The 23,196-nt window shown below is 29.9% G+C and overlaps 1 pseudogene; it reads right to left on the bottom strand.

Moving 5' to 3' along the window:
* Positions 1–17,985: 17,985 nt before the first annotated feature.
* LOC131171827 (putative receptor protein kinase ZmPK1) lies at positions 17,986–20,557 on the bottom strand (annotated as a pseudogene).
* Positions 20,558–23,196: the final 2,639 nt, after the last annotated feature.

The raw sequence follows: 23,196 nt of genomic DNA, 5'->3' as shown, positions 1-23,196 counted from the left end.
ATATAAGTAGCAAACCAGTTAGCATACCAGGAAAAACTTTTTTGCATAACCTTCAAAACTATAAAACTTTACACCAAATCATAGTCAAACATTTTTTAGGCCAATAATGATATTTAAAAAGAAAATCTTTTGAGGGATTAAAGATAAGCATCATTGACTTTTACTCCTCAATTCTTTTCATAAGAAATCCTAAGAAATAAAATTAACTTCTATACTATGTGTACCTTCAATTCTGATTTTCAATATAGTCTTGGAAAGTAACCTTTTCTTCTTTTATCTCTTTTGCTTCGTCTTGTGTTATCCTTAGAATGTCATCCTTTCTTCAGAAGCACGAATCCATTATAGAATCCTTGTGTCCTTTTCTTTGAGATGCACAACACTTAAAACAATGTTAGTTTGATTCTAGTTGAGTTTTGGTATCATCAAAATCTATGCTCCTTTGAGCTTGTGGGGTCAACAATCTCCCCCTTTTTGATGATGACAAAACTCAATTGAATCACCATGTAAATGTCAATAAGTGTGAGTATGTGTATGAATGTGTATGTGAGAATAACTCCCCCTATGTATGTGCTTATATCAACAATTATTCACAAATAACTCCCCCTTAATAATTTCAATGAAATATTCATAAGCATTTTCTTAAGGAGTCAAGTGTGACTAAAGATACTAACTAAATATGCACAATATACATACTAATCACAGACTTCACAAACTGTATATCATTCACAAACTATATCAGCAATATGCACACAATATACATACTAATCACATATCAAGATTACCATTCATCACTTTTCTCCCCCTTTTTATCAGCATCAAAAGAATATGGGAGAATTCATGCATGTGTGAATAAGTCAAAATTCAGTTTAAGTGCAGTGAATAAACAGTCAAAATAGTAACTGATATAGCAAACTAATCAAAAGTAGCAAACTAAGTAGCAAACTATCATACAGACTGTTAGACAAAATTCAATCAGAACTCAGTCTATCCTTTCAACCTAGAACTTCTCCTGATTGGTTTTGGAGCAGCCAATTTCAACTTTTTGGGCTTGACAGGTTTGTCACTCAAAGTTTGAAGAATTGCAGCAGCCAATTCAGTTCCGGGTGTCAAAGGAACAATAGGCCCAGCTGCTAACTCAGTGGTACCAGACTCAGCTGCAGACTTTTTGCCAGTTTTAGTCTTTTTGCCAGTAGGTTTACCAGTTTCCTCTTTCTGTTTGCTTTTCTGTTCCTTTTGAGCAGTTTTTCCTTTTCCTTTTGCAGGAGCAGCAGGAGCAGGGGTTTGTGGTTCTGCCTCTGATTCTGAGTCACTCATATCTTTCCCACTACCTTCTTTGCTGCCTCCATTACCATTTTCATCAGAATCATCATCATCTTTTTCTGCTTCAGCTTCTTCCTCTTCTTCCTTTTCTTCCTCTTTCTCTTCTTCTTCTTCAGTTTCTTCTTCCTCTTCCTCTTCTGTTTCTTCTTCTTCCTCTGTTTCTTTCTCTTCCTCCTTTTCTTTTTCTTTCTCGGCTAGAGGAACAGAACGATGCGACCTTCTTGGTTTCTCCAAATTTCGATGGTTGAAATACCCAAATGGACTTTGATTTTAAACAACTCTTCAACAATCTTGTACATCAGCATCAAAGATCCATCAACTTTAGAGTCAAGAGCATTCATAAGAATAGTTTGAAAACTTTTAAATTTCTGCAGCTCTCCAGGTTCCATTTCAACAAATTCTCTCAAATTGTTCACTTCCTCCAATATACCTTCAACATGAACAGTACCACTTGCACTATCTTTGGAACTAGCACCGTGTTCAAATCTAAGCTTTCTACCATCATCATCTTTTTGCAAACTAGTGATTGGGATCATATTGGTCCTAAGTTTCTCAGTTTCCAAAGGTATCCCAAAGTCTCTAAATAGACCATTTAGAAGATGGGCATATGGTAGCTTATAGGGTGGCTTCCATTTCATGATTTGCTTTAGCATAAAATAGGCAAGATTAAACTCAATTTGGTTCACTATATGCCAAATTATGCAGAGATCAAGGGTACTCAAATAGTTGGGACTGCCAGTTCTAGGGTTCAACACATAAATGATAAAACTATGAAGAATTTTAATGTGTTGATGAGCATGGGTAATGCTAGTCTTATCCTTCACTTCTCCTTTAAACACTTCACCCTCAAAATCCCTTTTGTTAAATCCACCAACAGCAAAAACATCTTTGTGGGAGCAGATTTTATTCCCACTGTTTGGAATTCCTAGGGCTTTAGCTAATCTAGCTACTGTCACTTCATAAATTGTCCCTTTCATTTTCACCTTAAAAGACTCATCTTTGTCAGAATCATCAACCCTCAAATTTTTATAGAATTCTTGCACTAAGTCCACATACACTCCTTCAGTATCAGAACACAGTTTATCCCATTTTTGATACTCAAACAAAGATTGCAAAGGAACGGAAATTTCAACAAAAGCAGGCCAGTGAATATACCTTGGCTCATGAATAGCCCTCTCCATATGTACAACTGGAGCTTTTGAAGTCTTCTTCTTTTTGGTTCCTTTTTCTGGGACTGGCTCACTGGTTCTTTTCTTTGATGTTTCTTTTGGCTTACCAATTACAAGAGGAGCATCCTTTTGTGGAGGAGGTGACGCAGGAACACTTGCGTCAGTGGAGTCTGAGGATGAATATGTGGGGATTTTGGCTTTCCCTTTTCCTTTTTCTCGCGCCATAATCAATCTCAGAAGTAAATTAGGCCGAAATGATAGTGAAAACTGAGATTATAAAATCAGTGATGTGAGCAGCCAATATATATATATATATATATTTATATATATAATCAATTGACGCATATCAACATTTATGTAGCACAACAGAGCGCAATGACAGAGGAAAAATTAGAGCAGACAGCAAAAAAAAATTCGAGTTCTTATAAATCCATGGCAGTCGAGTTATTATTATATACCATATTTCACGAAGTGTTAATGCCAAAAAAAATAACAACAGAGCGCTAAAACAGAACAAACAACCGAGAGCAAATAAGAGAAATATCAGCACATTACGAAAGCAGAACAAACAGGCATAGAAGAATATGATACACGATTCCATTAAAGGTTTAGACTTTATACCTGAAATACACTGAAACAGAGTGTGCGAATCGACAAAGAAAAAATAACCAACAGGAAATGATTTCTTTCGGCAGATTCAGTGAAATAACGAAAAATTTCGGGGATTTTCTTTCCGTAAATAATCGATTTAATCGATTTACTGCCAAAGGGTTTCAGAAGTATTTGAGGACGATGAAGGGAGACGACGGCTTGGAATGGTGCAACCGAAACGGGTTAGCAGGTGGAAAAGAAAAACGAAGCCGTTCGGGTTTATGGGAAACGAAGCGACGGAAAGAAGAGTTTTGAATTTTAAAACTTGAAAAGACACAACTGTGTGTTTTTGCAGGGAATAGGTAGCGTGTAGCAGAGGAGAGACGGAGAGAAGACTGATGGTTCAGAAAAAAAAATTGAATCCCGCGCAAATTAATGTGTTAAAAGTCCATTTTGCCCTTAAATACATAAAGATGCTATATTGTAAGTAGAGGGGTATTTAAGTAAAATGGGCTTTAAACATGCAGAATAGGCGCTCGAAAATATTTTTAGAGTTTTAGTGCAATCAGACCTGATTCCCAGTTTGCCAACGAAAAAGTAGGAGCAGTAGTAAAGCATTTAGCAAACAAGAAAATTAGCAAACGGATTAGTATGCCACTGAGATCAAATTCTGCAGATTACTGTTCATATCTGATATAACCCAGAATTTTTCAAATTGCACCAAAAATATCAGAATGCATTTTTAACACTGCAAATCAACATATATCACTTCATTTTCATATAGAAACATGACAATGCACCAAAACTTAATCAAAAGCATCAATCATACCAAGTTCTCTTCTTATTTTGCAGAAAATTTCCTCACTAAGGGGCTTTGTAAAAATATCAGCAAGCTGTTTTTCAGAGGGGACAAATTCAATTTGAATATCACCATTTTGAACATGATCCCTAATAAAATGATGTCTAATTTCAATATGCTTGCTTCTAGAGTGTTGAACAGGATTCTTTGATAGGTTTATAGCACTAGTATTGTCACATCTTATGGGAATGTGATCAAATTTAATTTCAAAGTCTTCAAGTTGTTGTTTCATCCACAAAATCTGTGCAACACAACTTCCAGCTGCAATATATTCAACCTGCAGAGAAAGTGCATGTAAGTTTGCTTTTTACTGTGCCATGAAACTAATGCATGACCTAGAAATTGACAAGTTCCAGAAGTGCTTTTTCTATCTAGTCTACTACCAGCAAAATCTGAGTCACTATAACCAATAAGATCAAATGATTCACATTTTGGATACCATAAGCCAATATTGTGAGTGCCAATGAGGTACTTAAAAATTCTTTTAACAGCTATAAGATGAGATTCTCTTGGACATGACTGAAATCTTGCACATAAACATACACTGAAATGAATATCTGGTCTAGATGCTGTCAAGTAGAGTAAAGAACCAATCATACCTCTATAAAAATTTGTTATCAACCTCTTTACCTTTTTCATCTTTCTCCAATTTAATTGTTGAGCTCATGGGAGTTCCAACATTTTTCATATCCTCCATTTTGAACTTCTTTAGCATATCCTTTATGTACTTGGACTGATTTATAAAAATTCCATCTTTCATTTGCCTAATTTGCAATCCAAGAAAGAAGGTAAGTTCACCCATCATACTCATTTCAAATTCACTTTTCATCATGTTGGAAAATTTCTTACAAAGAGAATGGTTAGTAGCACCAAAAATAATATCATCTACATAAATTTGCACAATAAGCATGTCTTTTCCCATTTTCTTAATGAAAAGAGTAGTGTCCACTTTTCCTCTTTTAAATTCATTTTGAAGCAAAAATTTACTAAGTCTCTCGTACCATGCTCTAGGAGCTTGCTTTAATCCATAGAGAGCTTTAGTAAGCTTGTAAACATGATTTGGAAAGTGAGGGTCTTCAAAACCAGGAGGTTGAGCTACATAAACTTCTTCATCAATATATCCATTTAAAAATGCACTTTTAACATCCATTTGATAAAGCATGAAATTCTTAAAACATGCAAATACACACAACATTCTAATAGCTTCAATTCTAGCAACCGGAGCAAAGGTTTCATCAAAATCAATACCTTCCTCTTGGTTGTATCCTTGAGCTACTAGTCTAGCTTTATTTCTAACTACATGTCCTTTTTCATCCATCTTATTCCTAAATACCCATTTAGTTCCAATAACAGAATGCTTTTTAGGTTTAGGAACAAGTGTCCAAACTTTGTTTCTTTCAAATTGATTTAATTCCTCTTGCATAGCAAAAAGCCAATTTTCATCATTTTGAGCATCATCATATGTTTTGGGTTCAAATTGAGAAACAAAAGCAACATTACCAAAATATCTTCTAAGTTGAGCTCTTATCATTCTTTGTGATGGACTATCAAGAATATCATCTTTGGAATGATTTCTATGATACCTCCATTCTTGTGGAATATCTTGATGTTGAGGTTCCTCAATTTGTAGTTCTTCCACATTTGGTTGGGAGTCATCTTGAATTTCAATATTTGTGGAGCAAGGGAGTTCTTCTTCTTTATCATTTTGATCATCCTCCACTTGTTCTTTTGATTCAAGCTCATCATTATTCGAATTCTTTGAATTTAGAATCTGCTCAATTTCATCATCACAAGAATCTTTCCTTTGCAAGGAAGTGTTAGCATCATCAAAAAGTATATGCATTGATTCTTCCATGGTCAATGTTTTTCTATTAAAAATCCTATATGCTTTGCTATTTGTTGAATAGCCTAGAAATATTCCTTCACAAGATTTAGCATCAAATTTCTTGAGATTGCTGTCTTTGTTATTCAAAATGTAACATTTGCAACCAAAGACATGAAAATATGCAATATTGGGTTTTCTTCCTTTCCAAAGTTCATAAGGAGTTTTCTTTAAAATAGCTCTAATGGAAACTCTGTTCAAAATGTAGCATCTTTGTATTCTGACTTACGCTTGAAATATTTTGGTAAACTGTTTTCATTCAGCATTGTTCTTGCCATTTCTTGCAAAGATCTATTTTTCCTTTCAACAACTCCATTTTGTTGTGGAGTTCTAGGAGCTGAAAATGTATGATAAATACCATTTTGAGAGCAGAAATTTTCAAACAAATTATTCTCAAATTCTTTTCCATGATCACTCCTTAAAGATGTAATGCAATATCCTTTTTCATTTTGAGTTCTTTTGCAAAAAGCTTCAAATATATCAAAGGTTTCATCTTTATGAGCAAGAAAGAAAGTCCATGTGAATCTTGAAAAATCATCAACAATTACAAATGCATATGCCTTGCCTCCTAGACTTCTAGGTGTGATTGGACCAAAAAGATCAAGATGTAATAATTCCAATGGTCTAGACGTAGTTACAACATTTTTTGATTTAAAAGATGATTTTGTATGCTTACCAAGTGCACAAGCTTTACATTGAAATTCTTTTTCAAATCTTAGCTTTGGAAGTCCTCTAACAAGGTTCTTTCTAGAGAGTTTAGCAAGTGTACTCATGCTAGCATGTCCTAATTTTCTATGCCATAACTATGCACTATCATCTGAAGTCATAAAGCATGTTTCACAATTTTCTTCAAGACTTGTTAAATCAAGTAAGTAAATATTATCTATTCTGGCACCAGCAAACATAACATTATTTCCATGAATTTCACAATGTGTAGAAGCAAAAATCACTTTAAAACCATTATCACACAATTGACTAACACTTAAAAGATTATACTTTAATCCTTGAACTAATGCAACATTCTCAATGCATGGATTTTTACCAATAGTTCCACATCCAACAATTCTAGCTTTGCTTTTATCACCAAATTTCACATAACCTTCTTCTTTCAACGTAAGAGAGGAAAACTTGCCTTTATTTCCTGTCATGTGCCTAGAGCAGCCACTATCAATGTACCAATGTTCTGTTTCCAGCATACTCCTTAGCGGACACGAAATCGATTAACTGTTCTTAGGTACCCAAGCAACTTTGGGTCCTTGAATGTTAGTAACATTAGGTAGGGTTCCTTTAGGCACCCATACTTTCTTTGCCTTAAAGGTTCCTTTCCTAATAGGACAAGCATTAATCATATGACCTTTATGATTACAATAAAAGCATGTAATATTTGGTTGAGAAAAGGATGTAGCTTTAACAAAAGATTGTTTGTATTTTTCATACTTCATAAATCCATCATATCCAATTCCAGATTTTTCATTTGTGGATCTTTGATTCCCAAGAAGTATATCAAGTGTTTCTTTACCTTTTGTAAATTTAGATAAATCTCTTGTCAAAGATTCAACTTTTTCTTCAAGAATTCTATTTTTCTCAAGAAGTTGTTCACACACTTCTTTTGATCTTTGAAGCTCATCATTAACTTCCTTAAACAATTTCATTTGAGATTTATAAAATTCATTTTCCTTTGAAACCATACTCAATGAAATATTTTCTGATCTTAAAGCATAATTTTCATGAACTAAAATTTTGCATTTCTTTTTAAAAGTTCTATATTTATCATATGTCTTCACAAATGCAAGTTCTAATTCATCAACATTAGAAAGTTCAAGGTTTACCTAATTTTCACTATCTTCGATGTGTGAGCATTCACCTTTTTCTTCAATTGCCATCATACAAGTGTTTGCAGCCTCTTTGTCACTTGTTTCATCATTTGATGAAGAGTCACTATCACTCCAAGTTGCTGCCATTGCCTTTTTGCTTTTGTCCTTTCTAAACTTATTTTTCTTCTTCAATGTAGGACATTTTGGCTTAATGTGGCCTGGTTTGTTACACTCATAACAAACTATTTCACTTGAATGTTTTGGAGTCTTTGGAGCATATTTCTTTGTGAACTTCTTGTATTTGTTTCCACCTTTTCTAAATGCTCTTTTGAATCTTTTGACTATCATAGCCATATCTTCATCATCATCACTTGAAGCACTTGAATCATCACTTGAATTGGCTTTAAGAACAACATTTTTCTTTTTCTCATCTACTTTTTCGGACATGAAAGCTATGCCTTTCTTTTTCTTTTGATCACCTTCATTCTCATCTTTCTTATAAATCATCTCATGTGCAATGAGAGAACCAATCAGCTCATCATAGGTGTATTTTCTGAAATCCTTGGTGTCTTGAATAACAGTAGTCTTTGCTTCCCACGTCTTTGGAAGAGACCTCAGAATTTTCTTTACAAGTTCTTGTTCTTCAAATCTCTTTCCAAGAGCTTTAAGTAGATTTACAAGGTCTGTAAATCTGGTACTCATCTCAGCAATAGTTTCACCAGGTTTCATCTCAAATAATTCATAATCACGGATGAGGAGGTTTGCCTTTGACTCTTTCACTACATCAGTTCCTTCATATGTGACTTCTAGTTTGTCCCATATCTCTTTTGCAGTTTGACATCCTGAAACACGATTATACTCATTAATATCAAGAGCACAATGAAGAATGTTAATAGCCTTGGCATTTGTAGAAATTTTCTTCCAATCATTATCATCAAATTCAATTTCAGCTTTAGGAATTTGTACAGTTCCTTCACTGGTTTTATAAGGAATATAAGGACCATCTTTAACTATTCTCCAAGCATCAATGTCAACAGATTGTATAAAGTTTCTCATTCTAGTTTTCCAAAAGGAGTAATTTGTGCCATTAAAAAGTGGTGGTCTAGTGATGGAATAACCTTGACTAAGGCGGAGTATACAGTGAGAATTTCTAGATGAACTAGCCATGTGTGTGGATCCTCTAAGGGGTTTAATCCTCAAGCAAGAGAGACAAGCTCTGATACCAAATTGATGTCCCAAAATATGTCCAAGAGGGGGGTGAATTGGACTTTTAAAAACAATTTTCGGTTCTTGCTCAAAACCTTTGAAAATTGCAGCTAGGTTCAACTTAATTTACTAATGTGAAAAATGAACAATATAGCTCTATTGACAAGTTGACTCAAGGTTGAACTGTATGCAATCAAGATATCTTGATATAACGAGACTATATTATCATTCAAGAAATATATCGGCAATCGAATACGTTTTTAACATACCAACCAGAGCGAGATACCAAATATTCTAAGCGACTGAGATCACACAACTTGCAGATTAAATCAGATATCAGCAGATTTATCAGTAAAAGCAGATTTAGCAGTAAACTAATTTTCTCAGTCAGCAGCAAGATTGACAGTATATGATATCAACTTTCATATCAGCAAAAGCATATCAATCATAAAATTAAATTGCATAAATGTAAAGAGCAAGGGTTGAGAAAATGAACACTGGAATTTTTATAGTGGTTCGGCTTTAACTAGCCTACATCCACTCTCTCAAAGATCCCACTTTGAGTCTTCACTCCACTATTCTTCTCTTTTCAAGGCAAGAGACAAAGCCCTTTACAAATCTTCTCAACAAAGCTTTTACAAGTAGCTTCACACTTCTACCAAGTGTTATCCCAAACATTTATCACAACCAAGCTTCAATAGGTGCTTGAATGACCTCTCACAAATGATAATAATGTGTTTAAAACTCACTCTCACTCAAGACAACAGAATCTATAAAGAAGAGTTGAGTAAATAAGCCAATGATGAGCAATAAATCACTTTGAGCACTTTGAATGAAAGCTTTAAAGATTTTGAACAGTAGAGGGACTTTCATTAAGTGCAAAATGGCCAAAGGAAGGTGTATTTATAGCTTTGGAACGTTTTTACCGTTCTGCGAACCCATTTGAACGTTACAGATACGAATTTCAAGAAAATAGCCGTTATTTTGTCGTTTTCTGCGATGTTGTGCAGAGTTGAGACAGTTAGCATACTTGAGAAATTAGCAAACCAGTTAGCATACTAATATAAGTAGCAAACCAGTTAGCATACCAGGAAAAACTTTTCTGCATAACCTTCAAAACAATAAAACTTTACACCAAATCATAGTCAAACATTTTTTAGGCCAATAATGATATTTAAAAAGAAAATCTTTTGAGGGATTAAAGATAAGCATCATTGACTTTTACTCCTCAATTCTTTTCACAAGAAATCCTAAGAAATAAAATTAACTTCTATACTATGTGTACCTTCAATTCTGATTTTCAATATAGTCTTGGAAAGTAACCTTTTCTTCTTTTATCTCTTTTGCTTCGTCTTGTGTTATCCTTAGAATGTCATCCTTTCTTCAGAAGCACGAATCCATTATAGAATCCTTGTGTCCTTTTCTTTGAGATGCACAACACTTAAAACAATGTTAGTTTGATTCTAGTTGAGTTTTGGTATCATCAAAATCTATGCTCCTTTGAGCTTGTGGGGTCAACACTTACAAGTTAACATTGTATACAATTGTATAATGTCAAACCCCATCATGATCAAATAGTCAAAATAATCAGTGGTTCATTGCTAAATTCCATGAATAATGAGGGTTTAGTAAAAAGGAATGGTTTGGATGAGGTTATGATGGATTCAGTTGACAGTCTGCAGAAGAAGAGAAGCTCAATGCCTGTTGATGAAGGTGGATTTTTTGAAAATGTATTTCAAGCCATAGAGTTTCTTGCTAGCTAGCAAGGATGAGGGAGCCATGTTGAAGGCCACTGATTTTGGATTATCTGTGTTCAGTAGAGAAGGGAATGATCAATAATGAGAAGATTAAGTGCAAGATGAAACAAATATTCAGTGGAGATTCAATTGGGTATTTGAGCAGGATCAAAAGCAGGATGAAGTGACAATGTGTCCTGCAAGAGTTCAGTTCAATTAGCAGAGATTCCATTGAGAGCTTGTTTCAGATTTTCTTCCTTGGGGACAAGGAAGCTTGAGGGGGGAGGTCTTGATACATGTCTAATGTTGATTGGTGATTTTTTTTTTTTTTTTTTGGATAAATATTGATTAGTGTAGTTGTTAAGCTGTTAGAGCAGTTATAGAGCTATTAAACAGTTAGAGAGCAGAGCTGATTGTAATCTCTATGCAAGGGATTGAACCTTCTGCAATATGCTTGCTATGATTGAATAACAACTCTCTTCTTGCTCAAGGCTCTCTGGTTCTTCTAATCTTCTTCCTTCTTCATCTTTTTTTTTTTTTTTTAATTCTTTCTGCTGAATTTCTATATATATATATATATATATATATATATATATATATATATATATATATATATATTTCATAATAAACTCAATCTCTACAAAAAAAAATTCATATTTAATTGATATATAGGATATCTTGCAATATCATGCTTATTTCAATAGTAAATTCGTAATATATGTTATATTATTTTGCTCTTATAATTATTATTATTATTATTATTATTATTATTATTATTATTATTATATAAAACAGAGTGATATTTCCAAAGAAATGCCACGTGGCACTTTTCTTGAAAAGTTTGCTATGTATCATCTTCCATTAATAATTCTCTTTTATATTCTTTTATAATAATAATTATTTAATTCTTTTTTTATTTCTTTTTTAATTATCAATATTATTTATAATACTACTTTAACATTTATGATTTAAATTATTATTTTCTTTAAAAATTAATTAAAACCTTTTGTGATTAAATATAATATTTAAAAATTATTTATATTATTTTTTATAAATTATTTATGTGAAAATATTATTTACCACATGTCACCCTCTATAATAATAATAATAATAACAATAATAATAATAATTTAAAATAAAAAATAATTTAACAACAACAACAACAACAACAACAATAATAATAATAATAATAATAATAATAATAATAATAATAATAATAATAAATGTCAATAATGATTAGTAATTTGAGATCTTATAATCGACTGTTATATAATTTAATCAATATTAAATTATTTCATATTTTTAATAAATATTATTATTATATTGTTATATTTTCTATTGTGAAATCTTTGTTAAAAATTTTGAAAGACAAAAAGTCTAGTCTAAATAAAAAGTTACAAAAATAAAATATAAAAATTTGACTTATTTTTAATTAGTATGTATTAATTTTTATGTTAATAATTTAATATTTTTTATTTTATTTTTCTAAGATTAATTAATACTTATTATTATTATTATCATTATAACTAACTTATAACCATTGAATTGAAACGGCTAAATAAATGAGAAATATTTTACTATTATAAAAATTAAATTTAAGTAAAGATGATAAAAAAAATAAAGTTACAATATTAAAATTACAGAATCTATCTTTTGAAAAATAATATGTATTTTAACATTTATTAGTTTAATAAAAAATGATGATATTTTAAAATTTTAATTTTTATGAACTATATTTATCTTATATCATAAATTTATGTAAAACGATAATATTTTTTGAAAGAATTATTTTATGAAAAATATATAAAAGTAATAAAAAATTTTACTTTATAAAAATTTAAACATATAATATTTTTAAAAAATAATATAATAAAATGTTATTTTTAATTAATAATAATGTTATATATTTTTATTATTATTAAAATTAAATAATTCAATTCATTGTTAGTAATTTAATATATTTTTTATCATATTAATAATAAAAATTTATATTTATATATTTTTTTAAATAACAATATTTTTTCACTAATCTAATATATTTTCTGTAATCTCAAAAAATTAATTTATATAAATTATAAGATAAAATATAAAAATTTCATGAAATTTAGATTATTGTTTGAATAAAGTAATTTTATTATATTTTAATGAAGTAATTATAGAAACTATTATTAATATATGTATAAAAAGAATTAAATAGGTATTTTAATTATTTACACCATAAATTAACTAAAATTTTATTATTATAATAGATAAAAATTAATTCAAATTAAATTAAATAAGAGAGAAATTTTAATTAAAAATTAATTTAATAATAATAATAATAATAATAATAATAATAATAATAATAATTTATCTTATTTAGAATGTGATTAAAAATTAAATAAAAAAATAAAAATTATAAATTATAAATTATTCATACATAGGCATTATGCTAATTTTAATATATGATGAGTGGTGCAACAATTGATGAAAAGTTGGTGGTCATTGCACCTTCGGATTTCTTTTATCATTATAATAATATTTTTAGCTAATAAAAAGAAAAAAAATTAAAAAAAAAAAAAGTGGTTGATGAAGGTAGGTAGCTCAACTAAAGGAAATAGAATGGTATTCTACTGTTATGCTGAAATTTTCCCCATATATATATATATATATATATATATATATATATATATATATATATATATATATATATATATATATATATATATATATTATTTTAGAAACGCATATTGGATAAAAAAAAATCTAAAATTTTTAGAGTATTCATGATTATGGTCAAAATTTTATTTTGTATGTATAATAGTGATGTGGACCAACCGCAAGTGCACGGGTCGTTCAAGTAGTATAGAAAAAGATATCGTTCCCACGAGGAGTTGTGTTAATGATTGAATTTTTGATGTAAAATAAAATATGTTAAAATTGTATTTTAATCAGATTAATAAAAGAAATTTGGGAATTTAAAGCATAAGGTATGAAAATGCAAAACTAAATTCAAACAATGACTAATTTAATAATTCGCAAAATAAAGAAATTGATAATATTAATAATGAAAATTAATAAAATGAGATTAAACTAAACGCTCAAAAGTAAAATTCCAAGCAATAATTGATAAAAGACGATTCTGGAGTTAAGGGTTTATATTTAAGTCATTTTTGGATTTTCCCTAGCTAGCCCAATCCATGAAATTTATGGGTTTAAAGGAGATTAATTCTAAAATCCTTTGAAAACTCTTTCGAGTGAGACAAAGAGTGCCTTAATTAACTTAATCCTAATTTCTTTGAGTTAAAATTAACCAAGACCTATTAGGTTCTTTAATCAATCTATTAAAACCCTCTTAACCCTTAGTCTATTTCTAGATCTAAGTTAATTAAGTCGAATTTCTTGATTAACTATCACTTGGTTTTCTCCTTTCGGTGCTTCAACCAAGGATTAAGAACATAACTTAATGGGGCCCTTCATTAAGCATGTGAATAAGCACACAAGAAATGGATTAAACCTCATAAATTCATTAAATTGGGACTAACCCAGTTCAAATCCACAAAAATAACTAAAATATTACATCCCTTACTCCAGAATCAAAGAAAACTACTCACAATCCATGTTTAACACAATAAATTCTAAGTAAAAGAGGAAATAAATCATGAAAATAAACTAAAACTAAAGAAACCCAATACAAGAAAGGTAGGAAATGTGCAATAAAGGAAAGAAAACTCCAAATCTGTTTGGAAATGGTGGGAGAGATGTTTTTGACTCTTCAGCTGCTGCCCCTTTCCTTTCCTTTACTTCCTCCCTTTTCATCTACTTCCCCCCTTTCTAAAATGGGATAAGGGCCTATTTATATTTTTTTCTGACAAGGAGCACTAAAATGGTGTGTTTGAGGTGTGATTTTCTGAGGAAATCTTCTGCCAGCTCATTATGAAGTCTTTGTGGGACTGCATAAGTGGACTGCATAAGTTATGCAGACCCTTATGCGATTTCTACGGCACTCTAATGCTAAATCAGATGAGCAAAGTGCAAGACTGCATAAGTTATGCACAATTCTGTGAGGTTGCATAAGGGAGGCACGAATCTGCATAAGTTATGCGGCAACTTATGCAGATTTCGGCAAGAAGTGGGGACAGTTTCTTCTCCTTATGCAGAACTGCATAACTTATGCGGCAAGTTATGCGCAATTTGGCCAATGCATATTTCAACTTTGAAACTTGTTTTTGACATCTTTGGCTGTAGAAATCACTCCTCAATGGCAAAATTTCTTTTTAGTCCTTCAAAAACACCATTTTTCCTACAAAACAAAGTAAAATTACAAATTAATCCAAAAATTGGCAATTATGAAAAACTATCTAAATAACTAATGAAATTAGCTAAAAGTGACTAATAATCAAATAAAATGGCCATGAAATTAAATCTAAATGATTATGCAAAATGTATGCATCAAATAGCTGAATCATAATTAGTTGTCACAATTGTAATTAAAGGACTAAATTAGATTTGAGAAAGTTAACGATAAATTATAATATAGTCCCTAAAGTTTTATTTAATTAATAAAATAGTCCTTAAAATTTTATTTGATTAACAAAATTGTCTATTTATTTAAATTCTATATTTAAATATTTTTTTATTATATAAAATATATTTGTAATATAAAATATATTTTATATTTATTTTTAGTGAAACTTTATAGTAAAAATTTATTTTTATTAATTAAAATATATTTTAATATAATAAACTATTCAAAAACTACATATTAATAAAGTAATCACAAAATAATCATATTTGGAATAAAAAGAAATAATCACTACGTTTGGATGAGAGGAAAGAAAATAATTGAAGAAAAATAAAAGAGTACAACGATTAAAAGGAATATATATATATATATTTAGATATAGGAAAGAAATATTGAAAGGAAAGTTATTTTTTGAAATAATAAAATTATAATTTATCCTTAAATATTAAAAAATAATTTATAAAATATAGAGATAATTTTGTGATTTTAAAATGTTGAGGGCATTTGCATAATTATAAAATGCTGGTTCCATTTCAAATCAAGACTTGCGAGTCAGCGACCATTCACCAACTTATGGACCATTGTAGAAGTTGTCTTTGATTTATAAGATATGAAATAATTTAGCACGGATCACGAGGTCCAATGCTTTGCACTGATTATCAGAGTTGTAAATAATTCAACCTAACCTTGTGCTAATCAGACCCTACTCATAAAATATTAGAATTTGAATTAGTTTTAATTAATCGAATTTGAAAATGCGTAGTTAAAATAATTCTATTTTTTAGTGCTCTTAATATATACTATAATTTTTTCTATCGGTGAGAAAGAATATGTGTTGAATGAAAGGTTTTCTACTTTGGTATGTAATTATTTGGTTTGAGAGAAAGTGAGGCAAATGTAGAAAAGTGAAAAGAGAATGCCAAAATCGAAAAACTAAGCTGAAATAATAGAATTGGTTCAGTTCGATTCCTTTCATTACCTCAGCATGTTTCTGTTTTTATATTTTTTCAGTTCAATTAATTGATTATTTTTGCTTGTTTCGAATTGAACCAACCGATTTCAAGCTAACAAGTAAATGCTCAACCACCGAGCTATTAGCCCAATGGTTCAATCCTATTATCTTAGATTCATAACCAAAATGGTATCATTTTCGATGAACAAGAAGTCATTTATTCTGCCTTATAAAGAAGGCAAGAAAAAGTGTAGCTAGAAAGTATGTATTAGATTCACACTTCCACTTAAGCTTGACTCAGACAAAGCAAACTAATTCCTCTATGTTGCCGTATAAAAAAGGCAAGAAAAATTGTTTCTGGGCAGGCCACACAAGACTTGACTCTATTAAAGCAAGCAGTTCAAGACATGATGAGTGGTGCAACATTTGCCAAGTAGTTATCAAGCTAGGAAGCTCAACTCAAATTATTATACAACTTGGGTCTATAAAATACTGAAAAATGAGATTGTCAACTGAAATATACATTTAAAATCATATAGATTTGGTGACACATCTCAATATTCATTACACAATTAAAAATTAACTATTATAGTTTCACCCCAATCAGGAGCATTCTGATTGATTTTTCTTCATCTTTAAGATAGGGGGAATGATGATGGTGAGATTTTAAGTTTGAGTCTCTTCATCTACCTATCCGTTTTTACTCGGTTCATTAATTACGCCTCCACAAAATAAAAAGAAAATATTATAGTTTCATACATTATTGCAATTGGAAATTCAAAATCATTTAAAAAAATTATTATTTTAATGTTAATAAAAATAAATTTTAAAAATTAATCATTTCAAAAATATTTATAATTAATATATTTAATTTTTTAATTATTACAAATTTTTGTGATTAAAACTTTAATTTTTGAGATCAACTGTAGCATAGTTGCAATGACTGAAGGATTAACTTTGACCAACTCGACAGGATGTTAAAGGTGAAATTTTGTATTGGAATCATATAATAAATTCAACCTGTAGAATTTATAGTGACGACAAAATATCTCTCAATATCATGCTTATTTCTATAGTAAATTCATAATATATTTTATATGATTTGGCTCATTATCTTTTTATGCTTTGAAAATATTTAGAATAAATATAGATTTGTGAAAGATTAGACTCAAAATCTCTTACATAAGAGGCTAGTGCTCAACCAACGAGCTATTACCTTAGATTCATAATGGCCAAATGACTAGAAAAGTTATAACCTTTTGTAAACTTTTTCAATTTTAATTAAGCCTTTTAATTTTATCAATTTAATACTCAAATTTTCATATTAATTTCAATTTTAGTGGTTAGTTTAATGGGATGATTCAATTGATAAAAATAATTCAAATATTTATCTACATTGTCAATATTGGTCAATCCTTTTAATTTTTTACTAGTTTTAGCAATCATTTTCAAAGGATAAAAAATATCATTTTACCAAATCAAAATTTTATTTTAATTAATTTCTCTCCGTCTTATACACACACTTATTTTATGAACACATATTATTTTGAATATTGTAATTAGATTCTTTGATTATATTATTTACACTCATTTTATATTTAATTTTTTAGCTTTTTCATTTATATTGCTTAATTATTAAATACTTCTCTATCAATACGAAATTTTCTGAATTAAAAATCATTGAACAAATTAATAAAATCAAAAGGATTAGAATTATTTTTATTAATCGATGAATTTAATTGTTTTAATTAAATTTATTACTAAAATTAAAAATATATAAAAATTTTAAGATTAAAATTATATATGAAATTAAAAGATTTTAATTAAAACAAAATTTTTTATTATTATTATTTAGCCATTCATAATCAAAATGGTATCATTTTTCATGAACAGCAAAGTCTTCCATTATGCCTTTACAAAGAAACGCAAGAAAAAGTGTTTGAAGTTATATATATACATACATATATGTATAATATTAGTTGATTAGCTAGGGAAAAACATACTTATGGATCAATGTCTCGCCGATATTACCGATTTTGAATATCAATTTCTATCATATATCTTGAATTCAAAGTAGATACAATGTAGAAGAAAATTCTCAGTTTGCCTAATGATGATTTTCAATCTCTAGAAGCATCTCAACTACTTGGTTCATGGTGGGTCTAGCGTCTTTGCTTTCCGCCACGCACTTCAATGCCACTCCAATTAGACCTTCCAATTTCTTCCTATCATAGTCCGTTCCAATGGCAGGATTTGTGATCTCTTCAACCCAGTAACTACTCTTTGCAGAAGCTCCATGTTTCTTCTCTTTCACCCATTCGACCAACCTCTTGTGCTCCACCTCTCCCCCATTATCAGCCATCGACGGGCTCCTTCCGGTCACCATCTCTAACACCACCACCCCATAGCTGTAGACGTCCACTTTGGAAGTGATGGGCAGATTAAATATCCACTCTGGAGCCATGTAACCTCTTGTTCCTCTTATCATTGAGAAGCTTGATTTGTGAAGCTCATGACCTCTGCTTAGTAGCCTAGATAGACCAAAATCTGATAGCTTAGGCTCATAGTTAGCATCCAAAAGTATATTCTGTGGCTTTACATCACAATGTAGAACCCATTCCAAGCATTCTTCATGCAAATAAGCTAGGCCTTTAGCAGTGCCCAATGCAATTTTAAACCTCTTTTTCCAATCAAGTTCCATTGAAGAGAGGTTTTAGCTAAGGATCCCTTCTCCATATTCTCGTAGACCAAAAGCCTATGCTTTTCGTCTGCACAGTATCCCCACATCTCTATCAAGTTCATGTGATTAAGCTTCCCAACAGTGCTTACTTCAGCTAGAAATTCAGCTTTTCCTTCGCTAGCATCGTGTAGTCGTTTGATTGCTGCAACTCGCTGATCATCTAATATCCCTTTATAGACAATTCCGGTAGCTCCTCTGCCAATTTCTTCACTGAAATTTCTTGTTGCTTCCTTAAGCTCTGAGTAGGTAAATCTTCTGAAACCAGTAGCAACAAGAAAGTAGTCTTCAGAAGTTGCATCTATCTTTTGCCGGCTTCCAATGAAGTACAGCCACACCAAAACCATGGCAAGAATCTCAACTATCCCAACTGCAGTAACAAAACCAAGCAAGAATTTTTCTGACCTGTTTCCATCAGTTTTAACATACCTTCTCTCAAGCTGCTTAGTAGCTTCAGCAGGACAATCTAGAGTGAGTTCTTTAGCTGACCAGTCTTTGTAAGGACTTGTTTTTGGCACTTTCAAGTAAAAATCTCCTCTGAAATTTGGCGTAGTATATCCATTTAGCAATTGTAACTTTGGGAAACAATAAGGAACGTTGTCGGGGTGGTTCTGGAAGACGTATTTTAATGCGAAACCTTTGCAATCATATCTTCGTAGGCATACTTCCTTGCACATCTCCAGAGTATAATTCTCAAAGTAACCAAAATCATAACCATACATTTCAACGTGAGGTAATCGAATGAATATAACCTCGGTTTCAACACTAGAAACCAAAATTTCTGGTTCGCATCCTAAAGACCAATCAGCAGGATTTTTAATTTTATATCCTGGGAGGCAAGAACATTTCCTACCAAAGCTAGGAACATATTTACAAACACTATTAGGTCCGCAAGCTGCATGAATCTTGCATGGTTGAGCAAAGGCTTGCCATGAAATTACCCAGCTTCCGTTCTCATTCTCTCTGCTGTACAGTCGAAGATTACCATCAAAATCAAGGGTCAATCTTCGCTGAAGTTGAACTCCATAATCCGCAGAGAAGAAAGTGAAATTATCTGATGAAGTAAAATTGCCAAATGCGTCAAGTAAAGCGATTCTGCTGCTGTTGTACGATGATCTCCCAGCTTCCCGGCTCAGAAGCCAATGGGCTGGCCAGAAAGCACTTGAAACTTCAGGACCAGCATAAACAAGACGAAGAACATTATCGTCATCGAAAGCTAGCTTGTAGAAACCAGAAGAAAAGTTTGTCAAGCTTCTTGAAGAAACAAGAAGTGAGTCTCTGTTGAGTGGCTGCAGAGGAAGAAGGGTATCTGTAGGTGCATCAAAGCTTTGCCATAGAATGACGCGGTTTGTAGTAGTGATTAGAACGAGATTGCCAGTATCATAAAGCTGCAATGAAGATGAAGAGAGTGAGAAAGTGTTGGAGGCCCAAACAACTGATTTACCAGCATCAGTCAATATGAGATTTCCAGTTTTAAGCAGAGATAGCTTTGAGTTTCTACCATTAATGGGTGCATCTCGGTTAGCCATCCAGACTACCGTGCGACAGTTAGAACAAGAGGGTTCAGTGAACCATATAGCAAAGGAATAAGCATTTTCCCCAACTGGGTAAAAACCAGCTGTGAAAATGGCATTAGGTGAAATCAAAACATGATCTGGCCTCTCTACGGAGAGAGATGATCCTTCATTTAAAGTGATATAATCATTATGATGAGTTGATGATGATGAAGATGCAGACGGAGGGGATGTAATCAGACAGAAAACAATCAAGATGAAAGGAGCAGCCATATGTACAGAACTTCTGTGAAAAATGTGAAAAGGAAGATTGTGCTTCATCTGCCTTGTCAATGGCATTTATGTACTGTGGAATGAAATTGATGAAGGGGATTGGTGTGCTTGAACAATAAACAAAAGAGGGAAATTTTATTTTAGTTTTCCCTAATATAAAATTTTTTTTTTAGCCTTTTTCCTATGGCTAGAGTGAGAGATTAATTGATTTTCATTCCTTGATTTAATTAGTTTTCTATTTAATTTTGGTTAAATTTAAATATAATTTCATAAATAATTCAATAATTTTAAAATTTACGAAATAATATGGGTTTTTTTATAATAATAAATTTCCTTTTTAAAATTAAAAAAATTTTATAAAAATACTATCTAATTAATTTTAGAACTGTAAAATTTTGAGTTTAAAACATATGATAGAATTCAATCATAAAAATTAATGAAATAATTTATAAATAAATTATATAAAAAAGTTAGGAATTTAATTCATAGCTCAAATTTTAATTAAATATAGCTCTTTGAAAATCACTAATTCAAATTATTTATTCAATATCTTTCACTAAAAAAACTTTTCCTATTTTAAAAAAAAAAACACTATGAAGTCACAATATTTATATTATGACTATTGCTATACTATTGCTATACTACTAAAAAAAAAGGAATTTTTAATTAATTCTTTTATAAGTAAATTTAATCTATCATGATATTTATAAATTAAACTAATCAAATACTTCATAATATTTATATTTATTTATAATTATAGAAATGTTAAAAAAATTAAATAGTATATTATTATAAAATATTTAATTTATTTAATTTGTTTATAAATAATGTGATAGTAAATTTATCAAAAAATTCTTTTATTATGTAAAGAACTTTTATATAAACAGGCTACTAATGAGCTAAACAACGTAACGTTTGTCCTATTGAAAAATATTAATTGCTATATTATTTAATTCTCATTTTTTTATTTTATTAACATATTAATTTATCATTAATTATAATAAAATATTAAAATATTCTTAATTCTATTTTCAATCAAAACGTTTAAATCTTTAAAATTTTATTTTATTAATAAAATAATCTCTTCATTCTCTTCCTTTAAACTTTATAAGTTAATATATTTTATAATTAATAATTATACATATTAGATCTACAATATAATATATTATTATTATTTTTAAATGTCAATCACGTTAATTTTTATTTTTTATTTCAAGAAAAATAAAATTTAGACTATAGTGATAAATTATAGTTTTATAAAAGAATATAAAGAAAAAAAAAGGCATTTAAACTATCTTTCATTTACATAATAATCCATTTTTCATATTGTGCATTTTTTTTTTTAATTTGTTCACTATATTTAAATTTTGTTTCACCAAATTTTTAAATATAGTTAACATAAAATTTAAAATATATTTTAAATATATAAAATATTCAAATATTTTAAATATATAAAGTATAGTAATTATTGCCAAATATATTTTAAATATAATATATATTTAAATATAGTTTTAATTTTATATTTATTATATTTAAAATGTATGTTGTCCCTTGAAATAATCCAAGAGGGGTGAATTGAATTGTAATTAAAAATTTGAAAGCTAAGATGAAAATTAGCAATTTAAAGAACAAGAATGGAGGGAAAAAAAAATTGAAATGCACAAGAAATTTATAAAAATTCAGCTTTCAAAGCCTATATCTTCTCCTCAAGCTCTTCTTGAGAGTTAACTCCACTAATCAATCTTCATAGGGTGATGATTAAATTTTTTATTATTCCTTGAGACTAAACTCTACCTCTCTTACAATCTTTTTTTCACCAAAGAGTAACTTAATATTGTACAACCACTATTTAATGAAGAGAAATAATAAATTTACTGAACAACTTCACTTTCTATCTCAAAACAATAAAAATTACAATTCAAAAGAAATCTCAAAGAATTAAATGCTTTAACTCAAGTTATAGATAAAGAAAGTGTGAAAGAGGATTCTAATGTAATAAATTCATAAATAAATGGTGGCTGTAACTTTCTCTAGATACAAAAAACTTTTATTCATAGTTTTAGCATGACCTTTGTTGTTCAATCACTTAATATATATATATATATATTTTTTCTAAAAACTTAGGTTCGAAGTCCTTACTTTAGGCTACCAAAATCCCTTCAGTTAGAATGTCATTTTTGAAAAAAGACTTTTGCCTACCTAAAATCCTAGTTTCGTTTGCCTATAGTGCTTTTGCTCTGATTCCCCAAAAACTTAAAAAAAAAAAAAAAAAAGCAATAACTTTTAACATAGAAATCGGATTTCTAATCCATTTGAAGCTTTGGAAAGTAAATTAAATGTAACTTTCAACTAAAATGCTTTCCCAAATTAATTTTTCATTTTTTAAAAAAGTGAACATTTTGATTTGCTCCCTTTTAATTAAGAATTTCGTGAAAACTAAGTTATGTAAAATTTTCTATGTAAATCTAGACTTAAACCAATACAACTAATTGATTGAAATTTACAAGATGGAAATAAAAAAGTTAACATAGTAGGTTTATAAAAAGGCTTTGCTTCCTCTTCTTGCTTTTTCATACTCATGATTTTGAAGCAAATTATGATATTAAATTTTGGAAGCCTACAAACTCATCACAAATATT

The sequence above is a fragment of the Hevea brasiliensis genome, chromosome 13 (assembly GCF_030052815.1).
Source record: "Hevea brasiliensis isolate MT/VB/25A 57/8 chromosome 13, ASM3005281v1, whole genome shotgun sequence".
Classification (NCBI taxonomy): domain Eukaryota; kingdom Viridiplantae; phylum Streptophyta; class Magnoliopsida; order Malpighiales; family Euphorbiaceae; genus Hevea; species Hevea brasiliensis.
The sequence above is the reverse complement of the archived record's forward strand: the minus strand, read 5'-3'. Positions and strand labels throughout refer to the sequence as shown.